Source organism: Anolis carolinensis, chromosome 2, assembly GCF_035594765.1.
Source record: "Anolis carolinensis isolate JA03-04 chromosome 2, rAnoCar3.1.pri, whole genome shotgun sequence".
In the NCBI taxonomy this organism is placed as follows: Eukaryota; Metazoa; Chordata; class Lepidosauria; order Squamata; family Dactyloidae; genus Anolis; species Anolis carolinensis.
In genome coordinates, this window is record NC_085842.1 from 46,957,348 (window position 1) to 46,981,550 (window position 24,203).

At 37.6% G+C, this 24,203-nt stretch overlaps 1 protein-coding gene across 15 annotated transcripts in view; it reads right to left on the reverse strand.

Moving 5' to 3' along the window:
* Positions 1-24,203, reverse strand: part of foxp1 (forkhead box P1) — a 702,210-nt gene that overhangs the window by 385,143 nt on the left and 292,864 nt on the right. For 11 of the 15 annotated variants that reach the window (XM_008105380.3, XM_016991766.2, XM_008105370.3 and 8 more), the window contains one exon: positions 10,368-10,432. The exons of 2 other annotated variants lie outside the window; for them this stretch is intronic. The gene's annotated coding sequence lies outside the window, so the exon portion shown is untranslated. Of the gene's footprint in view, positions 1-10,367; positions 10,433-16,698; positions 17,147-24,203 lie in introns of those variants that run through there. 2 more of the 15 variants (XM_062973815.1, XM_008105375.3) reach the window with 2 other exon arrangements.

Below are 24,203 nucleotides of genomic sequence, written 5' to 3' on the forward strand. Positions count from 1 at the left end.
AACACTTACTTTTTCCAGCCCTAGGAGGCAAATATGTACATATTAAAGAGTGCTATTGAAAATGACAAAGCTGCCAAATGATATCACCTTGATCATATAAATGTGAAGAGTCCAACCATTCAGTAGTAAATCAAGGAACTTGAAATGCAATCTTTCTCACTTAACACATTTTCTGGGTAGATTGAAACATAATACGTGTTGAAATACTACTTGTTTAATAGCTATGATTTCTTCAATTCACTGCAGTCTGACAACAGATTTTGTGATCCATCTTGTGACATAAAATCAGCCACATAAATTTCACTGGATTTCTCTCAATGTCATAAGCATTCAGAAATTCAACAGGACTGTCACACCACTCCTTCAAAATTTGCAGACATCCTCAACACTTATTTGGATTATTTGAATAAGAGTCTGAAAACATGAATTTAAAAATGAATATCTTACAACTGTTTGTAAAATATTACAAATTAATAGCATATTAATAATTAACTCTTTTAATTGTTTTTTTAAAAATTAATATTACAGGCCAAAAACTGTCTAAAAACTATTGGCATAAAGTAACAAATAAATTAATTTAAAACTTCATTTCGTTATAACATCATTTCATAGTAATTTTATTAGTGTTGCAAGAAATTATAGATATCATGTTCATTTATCACAAATTAATCCAAAGCTCTGGTTTTAATACTCTACAAATGCTGTTTTTCAGTGAATTTAAACATATCAACATAGTCCTTTTAAAATTTTAACATATATTTAAATAACACACCAATCATGCATGTAATGATAATATTTTTATTATTTTATATTTTATTGAAAAGTGAAAAAATCCCAGTAATATTGCATTGCAATCTAATCTAATGTGCAACTAATCACATACAAACAATTGTTAAAATAAATAGTTTGAAGAAGCAAGTTTGTGATATGATTTATTCCAATGTAATACTGCAAGTATGGAAAATAATGCTTCATTCAGTTTAGTTCTTATTCCTATACCTAATCCAGAGCTTTCCAGTGTGTCGATTGCAGTGTGTGTGTTACGTGAACATAACAAGACGCATCTGATTCTATGTGAAACAAGCAAGAAATATATATTTTAAAATATAAATAAAACATTTTCATAAGATATCTTGTGTCCCCGTACATTTTGTTATTACAATTAATGTGTCAGTATGTCTTATAAGGGGTTCCTCCCCCCCCCCCCTGGTTTGCTAGTAAAACCTAATTACTATGTTGCAAAATGCTGCATGTCTAAAAAGTGTGTCACCAACATGAAATGTCTGGAAAGCTCTCGGCTGACCTATACTTAGAACTTGTTCTATCACAAACTTTTCCAAGACCTCTTGTAGTTATCCCAAAACTTAATTGAATGCTTATGGTAATTGACCGTTCATTTCAAAGGCAGCTGATATAGCATTTTTAAAAATCTGATGGAGAAAATCATTTTCCTTTTTGGTCTTCATGCAATTTCCCAATAATAATAAAAAATAATAGTCAAGTTAAAAGGAGCATTTTTATGTACTGATTGCATCTATAGCCACAAATTACATGTTGTTTACCAAGATCCATACTTAGGACCAACACTGTTAGTTATCAATATTTCATCCTTTCTTTCTTAACCATGGCAAGCATTATAATTAGAAAATTAAAACTGCATAATTCCACAAAATCTCTTTGTGTGATTTTTCACCCATTAACAATTTCTCTAAAGGTTCCTATCTCTGCCATCTGAAGAGCTGTCATATATCTTTTGTTATCAAATAATGTACAACTTTGCTTATTTCTGTATTTCCTTCTGTTTTTCAGTGGGCAAAAGACCATGCATTGAATTTGTTTGATTGATTTAAAATGTTTTTATTCATATTTAAACAAATGATTCTTTGTAAGAAACGAATATTATTGTTAAACATCTTCCTCTAAGAATATTGTGTTCATGTTTTGTTTTGTTTTGTTTTAACAGAAACTCAATATTTTAATGTAGATTCCGACTTTGAAGGAAAGTGGCAATGCATAGGGCAGCTTCATTATCATATATACTCCCATAAAGTTGACCTCATTTATAAGCCAAGGGCAGGTTTTGGGAACAAAATTATAAATGTTGTTGTGGTAAACCAAGGATAAAACTTTGGGGAAAATAACAGACACAGTTTTTTTTTTCCTCCATTTAAAAATGCATACAGGGGACATAGGAAGAGCTGAGAAGGAAGAGCTGAGAAGGAGCTGAGAATGGGAGGGGGGGATTACATTGATGATCTTAATGTGTCTACATTTCTACAAAAAAAGATTGGGAAAAGAATAAACATGAAGAAAAAGAATGAGAATGTGGTCTGGGAAAAAAGGGGAGATACCAGGGATTTCAACCTGCCTCTTTTAGGGACACAGTATCAAGAAGCTTCCACCACATTATCCCTCCCATGCCCAAACCAGAGAAAGAAAGGTAGCACTCCCTTTTTTTCATCTGAAGCAGCATTCAGCAGCAATAAGGGGAACCTAAAGAATTTAGTACATTTGTTATTTTGAGTACCTGATGTGGCGTGAAAAGGCGGCAGCCATTTTTAATACCTTCCTCTGGAGAGTGACTGTGATTGCCATTTTTAATAAGGCATCAATGTATAATGGGTGGGAGCTGCTCATCTCTTGTCTCTTGTTATTGCCCTTGTGCTGGGTTCCTCATCCAGGTTTGACGGTTGATTTTTTGTTAAAGGTTAGTGTCTAATACACAAGCATGTATGAATTATGATTTAAAGCAGGGGTCCTCAAACTTTTAAAGCAGAGGGCCGGTCCGCAATCCTTCAGACTGCTGAGGAGCCGAATTATCATTTCGGGGGAAAAAAACAAACAAATTCCTATGCACACTGCACATATCTTATTTGTAGTGCAAAACAACAATAACAATGAAAGAACAATACAATATTTAAAAATGAAAATAATTTTAACCAACATAAACCTATCAGGATTTCAATAGGAAGTGTGGGCCTGCTTCTGGCCAATGAGATAGTCAGGTTAATTAGGATTGTTGTTGTTGTTGTTGTTGTGTGTCTTCAAGTCATTTGAGACGTTGCGTGAGCCTAAGTCCAAAATTATTTATTTATTCATCCACTACATTTATTTACTACATTTATATCCCACCCTTCTCACCCCAAAGGGAACTCAGAGCAGCCGTATGTACATAAAATATATTATATTATTAGCATAGCACAGTATTAGCATTATACTATATTGAACTATACCACTATACTGTAATATTATATGTAATATATAACATATAATTAATATTATTATATAGTATTATTGTTAGTATATTGTATAAAATGATAATATTCTTATCAATATTACATGTATATACAATATATTATATTATTAAAACTGATATAAAAATATTATATTATAAATGAGGGCGGGGGCCAGGTAAATGACCTTGGAGGGCCGCATCCGGCCCCCGGGCCTTAGTTTGGGGACCCCTGATTTAAAGTATAAAATTGAAGAGAACATGTGGAACTTACTTTGATGTGAATGATCCATCCAAAATAAAACAATTCCAAATTGTGCAGATTTCAACTAAAGTATTAAGTTGCTTAGCTCTCTCACACTGATATGACTAAGACTTTAAATTGTTTAACATTATCTTGCTTGATAGAACCATAGAATCATAGAATCATAGAATAGTAGAGTTGGAAGAGACCACATGGGCCATCCAGTCCAACCCCCTGCTAAGAAGCAGGAAATCGCATTCAAAGCACCCCCGACAGATGGCCATCCAGCCTCTGCTTAAAAGCCTCCAAGGAAGGAGCCTCCACCACGGCCCCGAGGAGAGAGTTCCACTGTCGAACAGCTCTCACAGTGAGGAAGTTCTTCCTGATGTTCAGGTGGAATCTCCTGTCCTGTAGTTTGAAGCCATTGTTCCGTGTCCTAGTCTGCAGGGCAGCAGAAAACAAGCTTGCTCCCTCTTCCCTATGACTTCCCTTCACATATTTGTACATGGCTATCATGTCTCCTCTCAGCCTTCTCTTCTGCAGGCTAAACATGCCCAGCTCTTTAAGCCGCTCCTCATAGGGCTTGTTCTCCAGACCCTTAATCATTTTAGTCGCCCTCCTCTGGACGCTTTCCAGCTTGTCAACATCTCCCTTCAACTGTGGTGCCCAAAATTGGACACAGTATTCCAGGTGTGGTCTGACCAAGGCAGAATAGAGGGGGAGCATAACTTCCCTGGACCTAGACGCTATTCCCCTATTGATGCAGGCTAGAATCCCATTGGCTTTTTTAGCAGCCGCATCACATTGTTGGCTCATGTTTAACTTGTTGTCCACGAGGACTCCAAGGTCTTTTTCGCACACAATGCTGTCAAGCCAGGCGTCCCCCATTCTGTATCTTTGATTTCCATTTTTTCTGCCGAAGTGAAGTATCTTGCATTTGTCCCTGTTGAACTTCATTTTGTTAGTTTTGGCCCATCTCTCTAGTCTGTCAAGATCGTTTTGAATTCTGCTCCTGTCTTCTGGAGTGTTAGCTATCCCTCCCAGTTTTGTGTCGTCTGCAAACTTGATGATCGTGCCTTCTAACCCTTCGTCTAAGTCGTTAATAAAGATGTTGAACAGAACCGGGCCCAGGACGGAGCCCTGCGGCACTCCACTTGTCACTTCTTTCCATGATGAAGACGACGCATTGGTGAGCACCCTTTGGGTTCGTTCGCTTAGCCAATTACAGATCCACCTAACCGTAGTTTTGTCTAGCCCACATTTTACTAGTTTGTTTGCCAGAAGGTCGTGGGGGACTTTGTCGAAGGCCTTACTGAAATCCAGGTACGCTACATCCACAGCATTCCCTGTATCGACCCAACTCGTAACTCTATCGAAAAAAGAGATCAGATTAGTCTGGCATGACTTGTTTTTGGTAAATCCGTGTTGACTATTAGCAATGACCGCATTTGTTTCTAAGTGTTCGCAGACCACTTCCTTAATGATCTTTTCCAGAATTTTGCCTGGTATTGATGTGAGGCTGACCGGACGGTAATTGTTTAGGTCGTTCTTTTTTCCCTTCTTGAAGATAGGGACCACATTCGCCCTCCTCCAATCTGCTGGGTCTTCTCCCGTTCTCCAAGAACTCTCGAAGATAATTGCCAGTGGTTCTGAAATAACTTCCGCTAGTTCCTTCAGTACTCTTGGGTGTAGCTGATCTGGCCCTGGGGACTTGAATTCGTTTAGAGAGCCCAAGTGTTCCTGGACAACTTGTTTCCCTATTTGGGGTTGGATTTCCCCCAATCCTTCGTCCATTCCGTGTTGCTGAGGTTGAAGATGGCTTTCTTTTTCTGAGAAGACCGAGGCAAAGAAGGCATTAAGTAGTTCTGCCTTTTCCCTGTCCCCTGTCGCAATCACCCCATCTTCTCCTTGCAATGGCCCTATCGCCTCCTTTTTCTTCCTTTTTCTACCAACGTAAGCAAAAAAGCCTTTTTTGTTGTTTTTTATGTCCCTGGCAAGCCTGAGCTCATTTTGCGCTTTAGCCTTGCGAACCTTTTCCCTACAGGTGTTGGCTATACGTTTGAATTCTTCTTTGGTGATTTCTCCCCTTTTCCACTTCTTGTGCATGTCACTTTTGAGCTTTAGCTCAGTTAGAAGTTCTTTGGACATCCATTCTGGCTTCTTTGCACTTGTCTTATTTTTCTTCTTTGTTGGCACTGTTTGCATTTGCGCCTTGAGTATTTCACTTTTGAAAAACTCCCATCCATCCTTAACTCCCTTGTTTTTTAATATCGGCGTCCATGGAATGCCGCTCAGTAATTCCTTCATTTTTTGGAAGTCAGCTCTCTTAAAGTCCAGAATGCGTGTTTGACTTGTCTTAGTTTCAGCATTCCTTTGTATTGCAAACTGCAGGAGCACATGGTCACTTGCCCCTAAGGATCCAACCACTTCAACTGTATTGATCAGGTCTTCCACATTTGTTAAGATTAGATCAAGAGTTGCTGATCCCCTTGTTGCCTCTTCTACCTTCTGGACCATAAAATTATCTGCAAGGCAAGTGAGGAATTTGTTGGACTTTGTACTCTTGGCTGAGTTTGTTTTCCAGCAGATATCGGGATAATTGAATACCTTGCATCTTGTGTTAATGTTGTCATTGGGGGCCTGAACTTAAATCCAATGTTACACCGAACTACAGCAGATCCACTGAACCAATGAGTATTTGATGTCATTCTTTAGGGAAGAACTTTGCAATATGTCTATGTTGGCGACACACTTTTCAGACATGCATTATTTCACAACACAGTACTTCAGTTTTGCTAGCAAACCAGAGGTAAGCCAACCTCTCAGAAAAGATATGGGCTAATACATTAATGGTAATAAAAATGTATAGGGATATAACATATCTCATGAAAACCTTTTCATTTATACATTTTAAAATATATGATTTATTGCTTATTTCATATAGACTCGGGGGTCTCTCATTACATTTGCACAACACACATGCACATTGCAGCCGACACACTAACATCACGACACACAGTTTGGAAAGCTCTGATTCAATAGTTCTATTTAGCTGGAAATAACAATTAGATTTAGCCCATTTTGAGGGCTGGGAGAACATTAAACTGCAGAATTATTAAAGCGAAGCAAGTGTGGACCATATCAGTAGTCTATATGTGAGACTGCTGGATATACATTTCAGAAGAGTTAGACAAAAGTATATTAAATAAATATTGAAAAAAATAGGATCATGCAAAGTAATCACTTTTTCTCATACTGCCAGGGAGATCATTTTTTTCTTTTAGTACTGAGAATGTTTAGGACAACATCTCCCTTGTTAGGAATTAAAAACACAAGTAGAGGACTACAAAAATGTCCTTGTAAGAATTAAAAGTAGAAGCTTGTTACTGCAATGAACATTTTGATCAGTAGCAGACAAGACAGGATTCACCTGAAATTAAGCAATCAAAGCAATTGAGCTTGATCTCAATCAACCAAGCCCTTAACCTTTCTTATTTCAATGGCACCACTCCAATTAGAGTTCTGTCACCATTTCCATTACAGACTCCTACTCCTATGAGTTTATTGTCTTGGTGCTTTCCATTCTCAACAGGATGAAAGTGGGTCGGTAAATTTCCAGCCAAAATGCAAATTACTATATTGCATCTAGTGTATTTTATTAAAGTGCAGTAGACATATTTTGTTCTCTGTGAAATCATGATGGGAAATTGTACATAAGCAGGCAAGAAAAACATGGCAGATTAGCCAGACCAGGCTATATACTACAGCATGTTATATTATCTAGGAATAATGCATGCAGTCTTATACAAGCAAGCTGGTGGTTCATCTGTTTGGTTTGTGATGCTCACCCCTTCTGGAGAAGAAGACTACTGTTTGGAGGTCTCCCCGACAATAAAATAAAATAAAATAGGAACTACATTGAACCATCATCATCATCATTTGATAACAGTGACTTTTATCAGTTTAGTTTTTCTTGAAAGAGATAGCTTTACAACAGCTATTCGTATTAAGGTAGCCTGCCACCTGGATAACTTTTAATTTGTTTTACTCAGACATGCCTTTCAAAATATGTTGAAAATAATTTAATCCAGAACATAGGAGCTGGACATTTATATAGAGAGAAATAATCATATTATGCTAGTACTTTGCCATCTACACTGTCTGTTAGGCAAAATTTAAGGTAGATGTTTTAATCTTTATAACCTTAAACAGCTCTGGACTAAGTCGCTTACAAGTACCTCCATTCAATGTAGCTGTCTATAAGAAATATGGCTTTGGAATGATAGCACCTTCACTAGAAATAATTATGGCATTATTGTGTGTGACGAGACAACCTTCTTACTGCCCTTGAGACCTTTAAGAACAATTTTAGTGTGTACATAGTAATAAATGTTATTACATAATACACAAATGTAGTGACATAGTTATTTCTCATGTACTCAGGATTTCTACAAAATTAATAGTATGGGAACCAGTTGCATCTAAAAAAGATGATACAATGAGTTTTGTTTTGTTTTGTTTTTCCCAGAAACGTCATTCTTTTTCTTTTACGGCTGCCTGGGAGCAACTTACAATTAATGGCACTTGGCATTAGATCAGTACAGAATTAATATTCAAAAATACCCTATCTCCACAAGACATCAGTGTGTCAGGAAGTAGGATTTACCTGCCAGTTTTACTTATTTGACTGACACATTGCTATTTTATGTATTTCAAGACTACAGCACACCATCTTCCTTTATTATTGTGCAGTGAATTTTCAAATTCTGAACTTGTTAGTGTAATGTACACATGGCAGTCTTAACATGATAATTCACTGAATAAGATTAAATACACCCCTTAAAGAAGTACCACTTTCACCCCTAATTTAAGTTTTCTTGTTAGTAAGGGCCTTCCACAGCCAGGGAGCAGCCACTTTTATTCAGAAAACAATTAGAAAACTTTGGATGACATGATTTACATGAAGCAGAGAAAAATTCAAACCTAGGTATATAACACAATTTTTTATATCAGAATAATTCACTTTATAGCAATAGTGGGTAACTTCTTAGGCCAAGGAGATGATTCAGAACCTTAGTGTCCAAGCAGTTGGACACTATCCCTTGATAGTGTTAACAAAAACAGGTACAGTTTTCTTGAAGAAAAAGATCTGCATCTTTAAAAACACAACTGGACTTGGAATTCAATTTTAAAACAAAGACATGGCATGCAGTTACCAAACAAACATTCAATTTTTTCTGGCCATCACAAGTGTGCCACCAAATGTTTTGGCAAACTTTGGTGGCACAGCACTTATTTCAGAGGTGGAGACCTGGAGGATCACAAAGAAAAGTGGAGGTCTGCATAGCACATATTGCCTATCCCTATGTTGAAGTGTTATAGGTGTAGAAAGAAATGGGATTACTCCATTAGATCCAATTACAAAATTAAGAGTTCACATTCCAGAAATATAGAGCAAGGAAGCTCCAGAAAATCCCAGTATCTTAACAAGGCCTTTCCTCAACAGCATAGAAATCTCCAGGACCAAACACTGAAACATTTACTTGTAGACACAAATCCTATTTTTTCATAATAGCACAGAAAACTGTCCAGTTCCAACCAGCAACACACTGTGTGTTTTGCCACTAAGTTAAGCAAATCCCAAAGCACACTCATAATTCGAAATGCAAAATATTTGTTACAGGGATATTTGGATTAAAAGTGAACTGTTGCCCTCAATAAACAACCAAAGTATAGTGAATAGAAAGGAGCATGGGGCAGCAGAATATAATCACGTAGCAAACTACACCCCCAACCTACATGCTGTGGCTCAGTGACAGAGGACATGCTCTACATTCCTATTTGAATCCCTGGAGAGTTGATACTACTGATCAGAATAAACAGTACTGAGCAAAATGGATCAATGGTATGAGCCAGTATAATTCCATTTCACATATTAACTTGCATTTACTCACCATAGACGATACCAAATAAAATTTCAGTTTTGGTACATTTAAAATCCAAGATTTAAATATTCTGATATTGTGCAAGACAACAACTTACCAGATCAGAAAATGATCCTAAGTATAACAATTCAAGTGAAATACCCTTGATTTCAATCAGATTTATATTATAATGAGGCTTTTGATTAAATTTACAATTCTCTGTGACATAAGTACCATTTGACACGATAAGTTATCTTTATTTAAGGATGAAACTCCAGGGAGAGCCTCATCTACACTGGATATGATCTAAGTAGCCCCATCAAAAGCTTCAGATGAAATCAGAGTCTGAAGAAAAGGGAATCTAGGCAAGTAAGTCTGGAATTCCTTGTTTGGTCAAATCTCTTACCGTATCTGGCAAACAACATGCTTCCAAATTCCATGAAAATTCTTGATGAGCATAAATGCACAGGATTGTGATGAAGGATTACAATCCTAAATGCACTGCACAGGGATGAGTTCCCATGAACTCAAAGGAATCTATTTTGGAGTGGGTATGTACAGAATTCCACAGCACGATAACTATCATTCAATAACTCATAGCAGAATTATCTAATTTTGATTATATCAGCCTTATGCTTCCAGATTTGAGTGCACAAATTTGAGGCACTTCAAAACAGTGCACCTCAAAGTGACAATCCCTGAACACAGCGTCACTACTTGAGTCATTGGCTGCCAGTCCCTGGAGAGTTTTAAGGAAAGAAAGAAACAGATGTACCAATGATTGTGAATATATTGTTAGACTTTGTCACACTGGGAGAAATAACTGCTGGTCCTCCATGGTAGACAGCCCGAGAAGCAGTAGCTAGCTATCCATAATTATGGATAAACAGGCCACTAAGATATTACCGAATTCATGCATTTGCTTCAATCCACATAAACATCAAGAACAAGTATGAATTTTATTTACCTTTTTTGTGGCTTCTGTTAAGCAATCTTCAACTACAGCCAACCAAAAAGGTCAATCTTCTTACCCTGGAGACAAAATGAATACCACAGTGTGACTGGCTCATCACAGCTAGAAACAACATTGGAGATATTTTCACTGGCACCATATTAACAAGGGCAACTGTAAATAAAACAACACATGAATCCAATTGCGTTTAATGGTGAATGACTTTGAGAGCAAGTTAATAAAAACAATCAAGTCACAAGACTGCCAGTTATCAGTACCAGCCATTGTGAAGCTCGGTTCAACAAACAAAACATAAGTCTTTGGGTGCAAAGAAAAATTCTAAAGAGGAGACCCACTTTGTTCTCTAGCACAAACTTTCCTAATCTTGATGTCTATCCATTTATTTTGACTTTGAATAATATATTACTCAGAACCCTTTGTTCTCAGAGATTGGGTAGGTTTCAGTTCAACATTTACCGTATTTTTATCTTTGTACTGATTCTAATTCTTTGAAGCATACTTTTATTGCCATCGTCTTTGTCATTCTTGTTGTTCTTTACACAAAAAGGATAATTTTAGATAAAATTATCTAAGTATGTCAACAAAAATGATTGCTGTGTCCAGATATCCGCCTCATCCCATGCATGTACCAGACACATATATGTGTGTTTTCAGGATATTCATTTTCCAAGTATTTACTGAGTTGTAAAGACTTAATCACCTCATAAAAAGTGGGGAATGAAGACCCATATTTTAACAATATAAACAACATTATATTTCCTAATATGTAAAGCAGCATGTAACCTTCTAAGAAATACAATAATTTGCCGTTTTCCTTTCTTGTAATCTGTTCACTTAATTATGACAAATTTATGGTAGAAGTGAGGAAAATGTTTGATTTGCATCAGCTTCAAGAATAAAACTATTAATAGCACTTGGATTATCATCAAAGTATTGAAGACCCTAGGGGCCCCTGGTGGCACAGTGCGTTAAATCGTCAAGCTGCTGAACTTGCGGACCAAAAGGTCCCAGGTTCAAATCCCGGGAGTGGAATGAGCGCCCGCTGTTAGCCCCAGCTCCTGCCAACCTAGCAGTTCGAAAACATGCAAATGTGAGTAGATTAATAGGTACCGCTCTGGTGGGAAGGTAACGGCGTTCCATGCAGTCATGCCAGCCACATGACCTTGGAGATGTCTATGGACAACGCCGGCTCTTCGGCTTAGAAATGGAGATGAGCACCAACTCCCAGAGTAGGTCACGACTGGACTTAACGTCAGGGGAAACCTTTACCTTTACTATTGAAGACCCTGCTAAGGCTACAATCCATTAGAATGCATCTTTCCTGCCACAGGACAAATGGCAAATTCTACTCTAAGGCAATCCGCAATGGTCCAACCTTAAAAGAGAAAAGCCAAATCTCAAAACCCCAGCCAGGCATCACAGAGGTTTCTGCCATATCTCCTTTTCAAGTATCAGCAACAAGCGGTGTGGCTGTAGGTAGAAAAGCACATCCTTAGCCGCCTCAAATCCCAAATGCACTGCCATGATGAAAAATTCAGAAATGCCTCCTAGCATGCCTACTCCCCCCCCCCCCCTTTGGGTATCTTTTTAGAAAGCTAAAGTGAAAGACTGATAATAAAAATGATAATAATAAATGGAATAGGCACAATTTATTTTTCTCCAGTAGAAGGTATAAAGCTCAACAGAAGTGGAAAAGAGTTAAAATAACTTTCATCAACAAGACATCTGACAATAATACTTTGGACAGATTTCACCACAAGCAATCCGATATGATTGCTCCCTAAATTGCTTAAATCTAATATGCTAGCTATATCAAATTGGTGACCTTTAGATAAGCAGTACTGATTTCAGCAATAACCCAGTGAATGCTGCAGATAATTCAAATCAACAGAGCAGATGTGAGCACAGTAGACTCTCTTCCACTTGTAGATGCCTTTTCACTTCAGAAGGACTACTGAATGCAGTACTTAATAGTTATTTCAATTTCATCATATCTATAGAGTATTATTTAAGTCCTTTGCATTAAAAACAACAAAACCCAACACTAGATCTTCAAGAAGTATTCCATCACAAGTCCATCACTTCCCTACTCCCCAATTCTGCTATCATTGTTGTTCTTGTATGTCTTCAAGGCATTTCTGACTAATGTTGACCCTAAAATGAATCTATCATGAGATTTTCTTGGTGATGTTTCCTTTGCTCTCTTTTGAGGCTGAGAAAGTATAACCTGCTCATGATCACCCAAAGGGTTTCTATGGCCAATTATAGATTCAAACCATGGTCTCCAGAGTTCTACTTCAGCACCACACTGACTCTCATTGCCCTATTCTAGCTTATTACTGGTATATTGTTAATGCCTATCCTTAATGCTTACAATTTCCACCCAGAGCACCACCAATCTCTTCTTCTTCAAGTCCTTTACAGAGCCAACTTTTTTCTATTAATGCTCTGACATATTATTTAAGATCTAATCTTAGCAGGAATGAGGTTTACAGATTTTTAATGGACAGTATACTTTTGTCATCAAAATGGACATCACTGGTGGAACTGATAGAAAATGAAAACACGAGCATCTATAAACCACAGACTGCAAACACATTTGGAAATTCAATCCAATATTTGGCTTTCAAAATAAGCTAAGCTTTGCCTTTGTGCCCATTTTAATCATGAGACTCAGTTTAGGAGATAGGTGAGATACACGTAAAGTTAACAATAACTTGCACTACTGTTGTGATATACACACACAGAACACACAAACACACACAAATAGGAGACAGACAAAGTGACAAAAAGTCATGTAGATATGATGGCCCACATAAAAATATAGTTTCTACTCATTAGGATTTTGAAATGCCACAACCATATAATTTAACAAACTTCCGCTGCATTTAAAAAATGTCAGCAGCATAGGGTTAAAATCCTTCATTTAAAAATAATGTTGTTGCAAAAGCTTCAAGCAAATAACAGTTTCAGGTTGTTTCCTTTTCGGTCTCATTTCATCCAAACTCCACAATTATGGGAGAGGTTCCAATGTAGTTTGTGAAGGGACTGCTATGGTAGTGGATTATTGGCATATTCATGAAGTACACGTCTATTAATAGTTTTATTCACTGAAGCTAAATTAGAAACTCTTGTGTTTTGGAGTGGAATACTTTTGATTACAAGAACATGTCCCTGGCTAACTCCAGTATTTTAGTGGTGAACTAGGTGCCTAATGGTGAGGTCCAGCTTTGATGGGCGAGATATCTTTTTGTGGCAAACAAGAACTTCAGTATTATTCGTATATATTTCTTAAAACAGTATTTGTGCTGAAATTTTATACATTTCAAGGATATTAGGTAGAAGTACAGCACATAATAAAGTTGGAGTCTCTTATCATTTATCAACCGTTAACATTAAAAAGCCCATGAAAACAGGAGAAGGTAGATTCTGTGGGCCAGCATTTCAGAGTTGTACAAAATGGAAGTATAAACACAATAGACTGAATAAGTTCTCCTCCTACAGAAGTCAATGATAAAATTCTTCCCTATGGCTTTTTGTGGTTATTCTGAATATATAGTAAGGTAGCTAGGAATGTAGATTTTAAATTAAATAAAAACAATAACAATCACCACTCTATATTTTCTACTACAAACTAAGATGCAATGTATTAATGGGACTTACTACCTCATCAATTTGTTTAGGATTGGAACCTAATTAGGAATGCAATCCCAGGAATACTAACTAGAGGTTTAAGACCCATTGCATACATAAGATCTTGGCTCTAAGTAAATAGGCATGTAGTTTCCCTTTTCCTGTGATAACGTAAAACAATAATATTCAGTATCACAAACAGTAATATGTCAGTTAATTAATTTCTAACATCTGCTTCAAGTATTATCAGTATAGTTAACACACATACATTAAAGATGTCTTACAATACAAAATTCAAAATACTCTTAAGAGACATTCATCCTTTTACTAATGAAGTTATTTGCTTCATATGAATTAATATTAGCAAATCAAAGCTCAATTTCACAGTATTCTTAAGAACATGATACATTCTCTAGGAGCTTCGAACCTCTAAAATATCAAACCAAATGATGCATATGCCATCTGACAGTGCTAAGTAAGCCAAGCAATCGAGTCCCCTTATGCATTTTTTTGATCTTGTAGCTTTCTACTAAACAATATCATCTCCCAACATTTTGCAGCTGTGTTCATTAAAATCTTTATTTTAAAAACCCTGACTTTTAAATACAAAACAATAACATGGAAGTTTCTATCTCTCTGCTCAGCGACAGCCGTGCAGCAGCCACTGAAGTTGCCACACTTTAAGGCAAAGGAGTGAAAGTATTTTACTTCCATTTGGCACACTCCACATTTTAGTTTAAACCTCTAAAAACTGAAATGAATATGATAACTGCAGTTCAGAGATACAATTTCATATCTCTTTCTGTGTATGCATTTGCTGATATGTGTTGAAATTTGTTTTTTGGATAAACATTCTAACTGGCTCTCAGATTTGGGTACAATATACATTTTTCTAGCCCACCAATGAACCATGGCATAGGTATTTGGCAGCCAAAGTCCCCGCCTCCCCCCTCCCTTTCCAGCCACTTTTGGGTTCCTATGAACTTAACAGTTTCTCTCTCTCTCTCTCTTATGGGAGGCATAGAGAAACGTGCTGCAGAGCTTTCCAATCCCCCTCGCTCTATCAAGGAAAAGCTTTCCTCCTTGCAGATTAGAAACAACACAAAAGTCCAACCATGTTGGGGGAGGAGGGGGTGCCGCAATTCTCTGAGCTTACAACAAAGCAGTACCCTTGGCCATGGTCATGTAAAAATATTTTTGGGGTATCCTTGAACCACCTTTAAATATTGAAACAATAAAAACAACATTTGCTGTAGTACCTGTGAAGCTCTAACAAAAGCTTTGTTTTAGCATTTCCCACAGTGTGCAATAAGAGTTAATAATCAAATCTGTCCCAACCCCCACAAATGTTAAACAAAAAGATAAAAGAAATGCAAATAGCTATTGTCATGGAAAGTTAAAGTACCTGTCTGTATTTTTAAGTGAAAACTATTATCTCTATCAATCAAAATTTAAGAATACAATAGCGCTAATCACATAAGGTGCTTTGACTGAGGTGCTTTTTCCTCATAAAGGGAGACTATAGAACTAGTACAGTTACAATTAGATAAGCTATTTGCAATGTTGCTTTAAAAAATTAAGCAAGCTTATTGTTAATAAAAGGCTTCTGAATTTGTGTGTTGATTTCCACCCAAGGAGACTAAAAGTCCCCACACATTTTAATAAGGTTGGTGAAATTTTATTCAGAGCCACACATTGCCAACATGTGGTGGAATAGCACACTCTTCTGTTTGAGAGGAGTTACTCAAATGAAGGAAATAGTTAATTGGTAACCTAAACTACTTCTGGCCCCTGTATGCAATTTGATTTTCCTCCCTCTCCAATGCATAATACTTTGCCCTTCTGAGTAATAAATACTAGGGGTTTCCCCTCTTTTTAAAAAAGAAGAAAAGATCATTCTCTCCTCATTTGAGTTTCAAAAGGAAGCTGAGATTCTCTTTCTTACAGGCAGGAATGAATCTCATACAGATTGTGTCTAATTCAGGCACTGGTTTTAAAAATATAAGAAGGATATTCAATCTGAAACTGAGGTGAGAAACCTGATGAGAGAACATGAAACAACAAATACCACTAAATTAAAAGATATATATATATATATATATATATATATATATATATATATATATAAAAATGGCTGTAGTAGATTGCTACTTAAACTCTGCCTCTCAGAGAGATCCAGGAGGACTGTCATCTTCCTTCATCCCACTCTTCTCCTGCATTATCAGGTTTCCTACTCTATAGCTCTATTCCTCGCTGCATCTCAGCTAATATCTCCACTGTGCTATTAATATCAATAAAGAGACATTTCCACATTTGAAAAAAACTACTTATTATAAGGCAAATATTTTAGCAAGGGAATACAGTGGGATCCAGGTGCTTTATATCCCCCCCTCCAAAACATCCATGATATGTGGTATATTATTTTAAAGCGCTGCAAAACAATTCTACATATTCTCTCCACTACAAACCAGAATGTCTAAGAAGCTAGCTGAACCCATCACTGCTCCAAAAAGAAGCTGCTGTTATATATTAGTATGAGAAAAACTGGGGCACGACAGAAACACCTGAATTATACATTTTTATAGTTACAACAAAACTCCCTAGAAGTATCCAGATATCACATGGAAAAGTAAACCTTAACATTTACAAAGAACAAAAAAAAGGATAATGATATTTAATAGCACATACTTACCCATTAATGAAGAGGAAGAAAAGCTTTGAGCTGCAGCAATAATTCCCAACCAAGTGAGGAAAAGTTGAGAGTTCTCAGAACACCACACCTAGACTTCTAACTATCCTGACTTTCTCTGCCTTTACATTGGCTGCAGTGTAAGGAAGGACTGAAGGTATGTGGTCTAAACAACAAAAGCCACTGCCTTACTCTAGATTAAATATGCAGGAAGAGGCCCCTTTGCATAAACACAAACACTCGGCAAATGAGTAACTGGTTCAAATCAAACGCCTGCTGTGCTTTCTACCTGTCCTGATCTCTCACAAGCTGCACAGCCCGCTTAATAGGGATGGCGGCTAAAAGATCACACAGCTCCATGCAGCCCTCACATAAATAGCAGCAATAACAACTAATAAATAGGAACAACGTTAAGTACTAAATTGAGATTTGCCTCTACAAAAGAAAACATTTTCTCACCCACACACCTTTCAAGGCAGAGAAAGACAAAGGAAACAGACAAGCAGAAAAGAACCGGTAGGCAGAAATACTTTCTTTAATTAAACCCCAAATTCGTCGGAATTACAGGTTCTGATACAGTCTCTAAGCATGATTGCTTAAAAGTAAATTCCTCTGATACTGGCAGAACTTATTTCCAGGAAATTTTGTTGAGAACTAAGCTGTTAAAAAGGTGGAGTGTGGGGGAGCTTGCAACTTACACCACTGAAGCATGGAAGTAAAAGAAAAGCCAGGGTTTTATCCTTTGTTCTTTCAAATCCAGAAAGAAATTTGTCAAGATGACTGCTCAGATTTAATTGTTTATATAACATTCAAAAATATTTTTTTTGTAAAATGTTTCCTTTTTTATATAAAAAAAATCCAGGATAAGTCAATATACTTTTTTATTAGTTTTCTGGGGTGATGCGGCATGGAAAGGATGTAAAATTAAAAATTAAATACAATAAACCAACCTATCTAGCTATAGCTCAGATTCATTTTATCAGATGACTATACATAGTACAGGCACAATTCAATCAAAGGGAAAAATCTACTCATTGCAATGGAAGAAATGTACAGCACAAACTTATACATTTCTACAGGGGGAAAAGTCCTATCTTCTGTGGAAGAATTTCCAAGTAAGATTGCAACTCCAAATGCATGCTTAGTTTCCTGTTGAAATCAATGAGATTTAGAAGTACCTAGCTTTGGCAGGATCATGTCATATGGGACATATACCTGAAGCATGCAAGCCTCTTTAAGGACACAGAAACTTCCTATGCAAAAGACAAGAAAATTCTAGCACTCCATCAGTAGGATCAGTACATAGAAGCAGTATCATTCTTAAAATATTAAGGAGCGAACAACACATTCTGCCACTAGTTTATGAAAAGTCATTCTATTTTCATATTCACTTATCCCTTTCAACTTTCCAAGCAGAATCTTGGGTTCAAGATTCATTTTAGCATAGCAACATTGCTATGGCATTTACTAGCCTCGAATGTTACATGTTTACTTACTTCTTTCAAAATAGCACTTTTAGCTGTCAAACACAGCAGTGCTTTGTAAAATCTCTGCCAAGTCATTTTTAGTACTGTGATATTCTTCTTTAAAAAATGGAATCACAATGTTCCTCCAAAGCCATCTAGTCCAATGGACAAGACTAAAACAATTATGATTCCACTTAATACCTGTATATTTTTATGTGCCGTCCCTTCCAGTGGTTGCCCTCTTTTTCAAGTGGCTTCCACAACAACAGAATCCAAACAACATCACACATGGTACAAGTTTTTGTGTTCGGAGGGGGAACCTCCTTTACTCTACAAGGGAGTAAACTACAAGGGAGAGGGCTTGGGCAAGTAAATTTATAGGAGACATGAAGGACTAGCACATGTTTCACCTTTGTCAGGGAAATGATACCACTGAATTTCATGCAACTGATTTTATTACAAATCCTATACTTCACACAAAATTTGAGGCAAATTGGGTTTTTTTCTTTCTTTGGATGAGTTCATATTCAAGTACATAGGTAGATGGACAGACTTTTCAACACAGAGAGACACATAAAAGTATTGGTAATGTGAAAGGCTGCATCATAAAACATAAAACTAGTTTCTGGGTCATCCTGGTACCTAGACATTTGATCCGGTCAAGATACATGATATTTGGGGAGGGAGTTATCCCTTAGCAATGAACAGTTTGAGAATGCCACCTAAATCCATTATGGTACACTGAAATACTGTGTCTCCTAACGTGATAAGGAAGACACTCTTAACAGGATCTGTTTAAACCTCTTATAAAGAGAATCTATAAAGAAATGCCAGCAATTTCTCCTTTTCAGTTTTTTTTTTCATTCAAATGATTTTTACACTACAGTATTAGGTAATACTCTTCACAGATAACTGAAATATAACCTTGATGCAAATAAACCATATAACAAAATGTAATCAGTACATCACTGTGTAAAAGCCTTTGTCCATCCCTATGGAGGTTCTAATGACTGTTTTGGCAGTTGTGGCTCGTAGTTATGCCTTCTTGCTCACATATATCTCATACTGGTTGAGCAAGCTAATGGAAGTGCTGTTAGTGGAATCCAATATTAATGCTCTGTATCATGCAAAACTGGATGCAACTGAATATATTACACAATTATAGGTGGTATCAATTCCATAGCTAATAGATGCTACGTTCTAAATTAATATTTTAATAAGGAAACTGAAATAAATACTGCTACTGAAGTAGAATATCACTGAATTGTGGATTTGCCAATGTCTCCTGCTGTAAACCTGTTCTCTATAGGACACTGTCAGGGGGTGGGGGTGGATTTCTGTAGGCAGGATTCAAATGTCTGAGTGACACATCCTGATGCACCGAGTCAAAGATGTCATCTTCATGCAAGCTCCACTAGGTATTTGCTTAAAGAAAAATGAAGCACACACACGCACACATCCAGGGACTGGGGGAAGGGAGTGAGACCTCCAGAAAATAAACAGGCTGTATGGTTTCAAAGGCTATAGACACAGACATTTCATTGTTCAAGCCAATTATCAGTGGAAAATAATAACAACAGATGGATTCAGAGTCACTGACTTTTCATATGCACTTCATCTCTGCACAACAGATGATGAAATGCGAGAGCTATCTCAGAAAGGCAAAACATCTTTCAGTAAAAGAACTCTATACTCCAGATGGGGACCTTCTAAGGCAGCTGATTATCTTCCTATAATGTTTTTAAGATAGACTTACTAAAACATTTCAAGAACTAATCAGATATAATGGTTGTAATGGCATCATTGTTTAGAAGGAAGGGAAACTTTGGATTTGTGTCTGAAAATAGTCACACTCATTTCTAGAAGGTTAGAAATGTGTATTTCCTGTTTCCACATCAAGTGTTCTTTGCTCCAAATAAAGGCCTGATCCCATCTTTCATAAGTTGGCATAAACCAAAATGGGGACTTTGCCAGTGGAACCAGGCCCAAAATTGGAACGTCTGCTTCTGGCAGAGGAGGAATTCATCTCTTAGCACATACCGATTCACTTATATTCCTTGGGTGAGGAAAACTAGAGAAAAGATCTGCTGGAAGAAAGCAAACTCTTCATGCTTTTGGGTGGACGAAATTAGGTCTGACCTGTAATTAAGTATTAGTGCACAACGTAGCAACCTATGAAATATTGAGAAGTCCAGATAAGCATTTGAATAAACAGGTATAATTGACCTATAATACCATGAAGTACAAACAATAAATTCAGTTAATGCAAATGTATGTAATCTGGACCTTTCAATGAGTATCTATTGTACTTCTAATGCATTAAAACTGATGCCCCTGCATATAGCATTGTTTAAACACATTGGAAACGTGAGTATCTTGAATTTCTGAAAATGCCTGTGCAATGAAATGTAAAAGACTAGTTGTATTCGTTCACAGGAATGCTATCTCTGAACAACTATCCCAAATCACTTTAGTTTGTGATAGTCATAGATAGTCACACTTTAACATCTATTGGAATCAATGGATCTTCTTTAAATAGAATTAAAGATTCTCATCCGGGGAGGCCCTGTTATCACCATTGCCTATATCCCAGGCCCGCCTTTTAAGTACAAGGGAGAGGGCCTTTTCTGCTGTGGCCCCCCGACTGTGGAACTCACTACCTACTGAAATTAGGCAAGCTCCCACTCTGTTAGCTTTTAGGAAAGAATTGAAAACATGGGTCTTCCGCTGTGCTTTTGGTGAGTAATTTCTGTTATAGATCTCCGTATTACTCCCCTCCGAACATCTATCCTCTAGATTACCCCTTCCAAATGTCCCTGCCCATAGTGGAGTACTCCTCTGTCCCTCTCACTCCGGGTTTTATCTCTGTGTTCATGCGGCCTGCCCTTGCTTTATTGTTTTTTTGATTTCTTGATGTTCTGTTTATTATTATTTATTGTATTTTGAATGGTGCTATGATATGTTGTTTTTATATCTTATTATGTTGTATTGCTCTGGGCATGGCCCCATGTTAGCCGCCCCGAGTCCCCATTGGGGAGATGGTGGCGGGGTATAAATAAAGTTTTATTATTATTATTATTATAAAGATGGACATATCACTTTTCCCCTTAATACAGGATGCCTTTTCTGAGTCTCACACCAAAAGCAGTTTTGAAACTCCCTTGTATGGATATCACTCGATGCACCTAAAGGAGCCATTTCAATCATGGCCATTATCTGCCACGATTCACTAGAGAGCTCCAAAAAAGACATGCCTTATTCAACCGAGATCAGCTCAAATCTTTAAAATGAGATTAATACTAAGCAATAGCAGCAAAAAAGAATCTTGCATATTCAAATAGTGCATGAGATCTATACATGAATTATTAACAGCAGCAAATACAATGCTTTCTGGTAAATGAAGCAGAACATGATACAAATAACAAGAATGTGCAATGTTTGATATGGCAATTGATAAACCCCACCAATATGTATCCTTAAAATATGCTGTTATGAAGCCATCATATTCCACCATGTTCTCATACTATTAATAGCACAGAAATAAAGTATTTCAGATAGCTTATAAAGGAGGCACTAACTCTGAGAGAACAACAGTAGGAGTCAGAGTCAAGCTATCTGTTGGTTAATTACATAGCTCTGAGATCTCCTTTCATTTATTTACTCCAACATTCCTGCAAACTCAGTTCAGATCTGGACCACTTTGTGAGATCTGGTTACTATTTTCAAAAACCATTTTAAAAGGAAAGTGGTTATTAATGATAAAAAGTAACCACATTTCCCCATATGTTATGGCCTCAACTTGGATTGGGGCCCCACTTAATTCCTTTTGAGTAACTAAAAGTAAAGTAAGAATTATATGCTATGTAATGAATAGCATTGCCATTTAATTTGATCCTACATGAAGGTAAAAAAAATGATTTATACAAATGTACACAAATACACACATACGCTGCCCTACTTCTCTTTGACAACACTACCAAAAAAACCCGAGAACATTTGCAGCAAAGATGATCATCAAAGGAAAAGAATAACAATTATCAATTAACATCTAAGACATTATTTCAAGAATGAAATTCTACAGGGATTCAAAAATCCTGTAGAAAAGTACATTTCCTGCACTCAGAATATGTCCACAGTATGTTTCCACAAGAAAATCCGCAGTATATAGAATTTGCTGAGGGCAAAATTCTACCATTCCTTTAAGAAGCAAAACTGTAAAACAAAGCTCATGCTTTGTCAATAATTCTCCAAATGTATCATGACCTATTTAATTACTTCACAAAAATGGCACTCAACCAGATGAATGTGCTTCCTGGGAGACAGACAATTTTAACAGGCAACCTCCTACCACAATAAACCTCTGAAAGACAATATTATAGAAGGAGGGGAATATTTCTGCCTCCGGGGTTATCAGTTCTTTTTATCCTACTTATTCACACTTAAATGTGTTAAACCACAAAAAGAAGTTGTGGTATGAAGACTCATATTAAAACCCTATGTTTAGAGCAGTACATCGGACAAACATTGAGTCTATTATTTTTACTCTAGTTTTGATGATAAAAAGAATAAAAACTTGATGACATATAATAATAATAATAATAATAATAATAATAATAATAATAATAATAATAATAATAAAACTTTATTTATACCCCGCCACCATCTCCCCAACAGGGACTCGGGGCGGCTAACATGGGGCCATGCCCAGAGCAATACAATATAACAAAATATAAAACAACATAACATAGCACCATTAAAAATACAATAAATGCATCACATCAAGAAATCAAAAAAACAGTAAAACAAGGGCAGGCCACGTGAACACAAAGATAAAACCTGGAGTGAGAGGGACATAGGGGTACTCCACTGCGGGCAGGGACATATGGAAGTGGGGTAATCTAGAGGATAGATGTTCGGGGTGGGAGTAACACAGAAATAACAGAAGTTACTCACCAAAGGCACAGCGGAAGAGCCATGTTTTCAAGTCTTTCCTAAAAGCTAACAGCGTGGGAGCTTGCCTAATTTCAGTAGGTAGTGAGTTCCACAATCGGGGGGCCACAGCAGAAAAGGCCCTCTCCCTTGTACTCACAAGGCGGGCCTGGGATAAAGACAGTGGTGCTAAAAGGGCCTTCCCGGATGATCGTAAAGATCGGGCAGGTTTATGAAAGGAAATACGGTCACGGAGGTAGGTGGGTCCCAAACCGTTTAGGGCTTTATAGATGATAGTCTGCACCTTGAATTGGGACCGGAAAATGAACGGCAGCCAGTGGAGCTCCTTAAACAGGGGAGTGGATCTCTCCCTGTAACTTGCCCCCGTTATTAATCTGGCTGCCGAGCGTTGGACCAATTGTAATTTCCGGGCCGTCTTCAAGGGAAGCCCCACGTAGAGCGCATTACAGTAGTCCAGTCTAGAGGCAACTAAGGCATGGACCACCGTGGTCAAATCAGACTTCACGAGGTATGGTCGCAGTTGGCGCACAAGTTTGAGTTGTGCGAAAGCCCTCCCGGCCACCGCCGACACCTGTGCTTCAAGCGTCAACGCTGAATCCAGGAGGACCCCCAAACTGCGGACCTGTGGTTTCAGGGGGAGTGCAACCCCGTCCAGCACAGGTTGCCACCCAATACCCCGATCCGACGCACGATTGACCAGGAGGGCCTCTGTATTGTCAGGATTGATCCTCAGCTTGTTCCTCCTCATCCAGTCCGCCACAGCGGCCAGGCACTGGTTCAGCACCCGAGGGGCTTCCTTGTAGTCAGGTGGAAAGGAATAGTGGATTTGCGTGTCATCTGCGTAGAGATGGCAACGCCCTCCAAAACTCCGGATGACCTCTCCCAGCGGTTTCATGTAGATGTTAAATAGCATGGGGGATAAAATAGACCCCTGCGGAACCCCACAGGTCAATGGCCAGGGGTCCGAGCAGGTGTCCCCCAGCTTCACCATCTGGGAACGACCCTCCAGGAAGGACTGGAGCCACAGCAGAACCGTGCCCCCGAGCCCCATCCCGGAGAGCCTCCCCAGAAGGATACCATGGTCGATGGTAT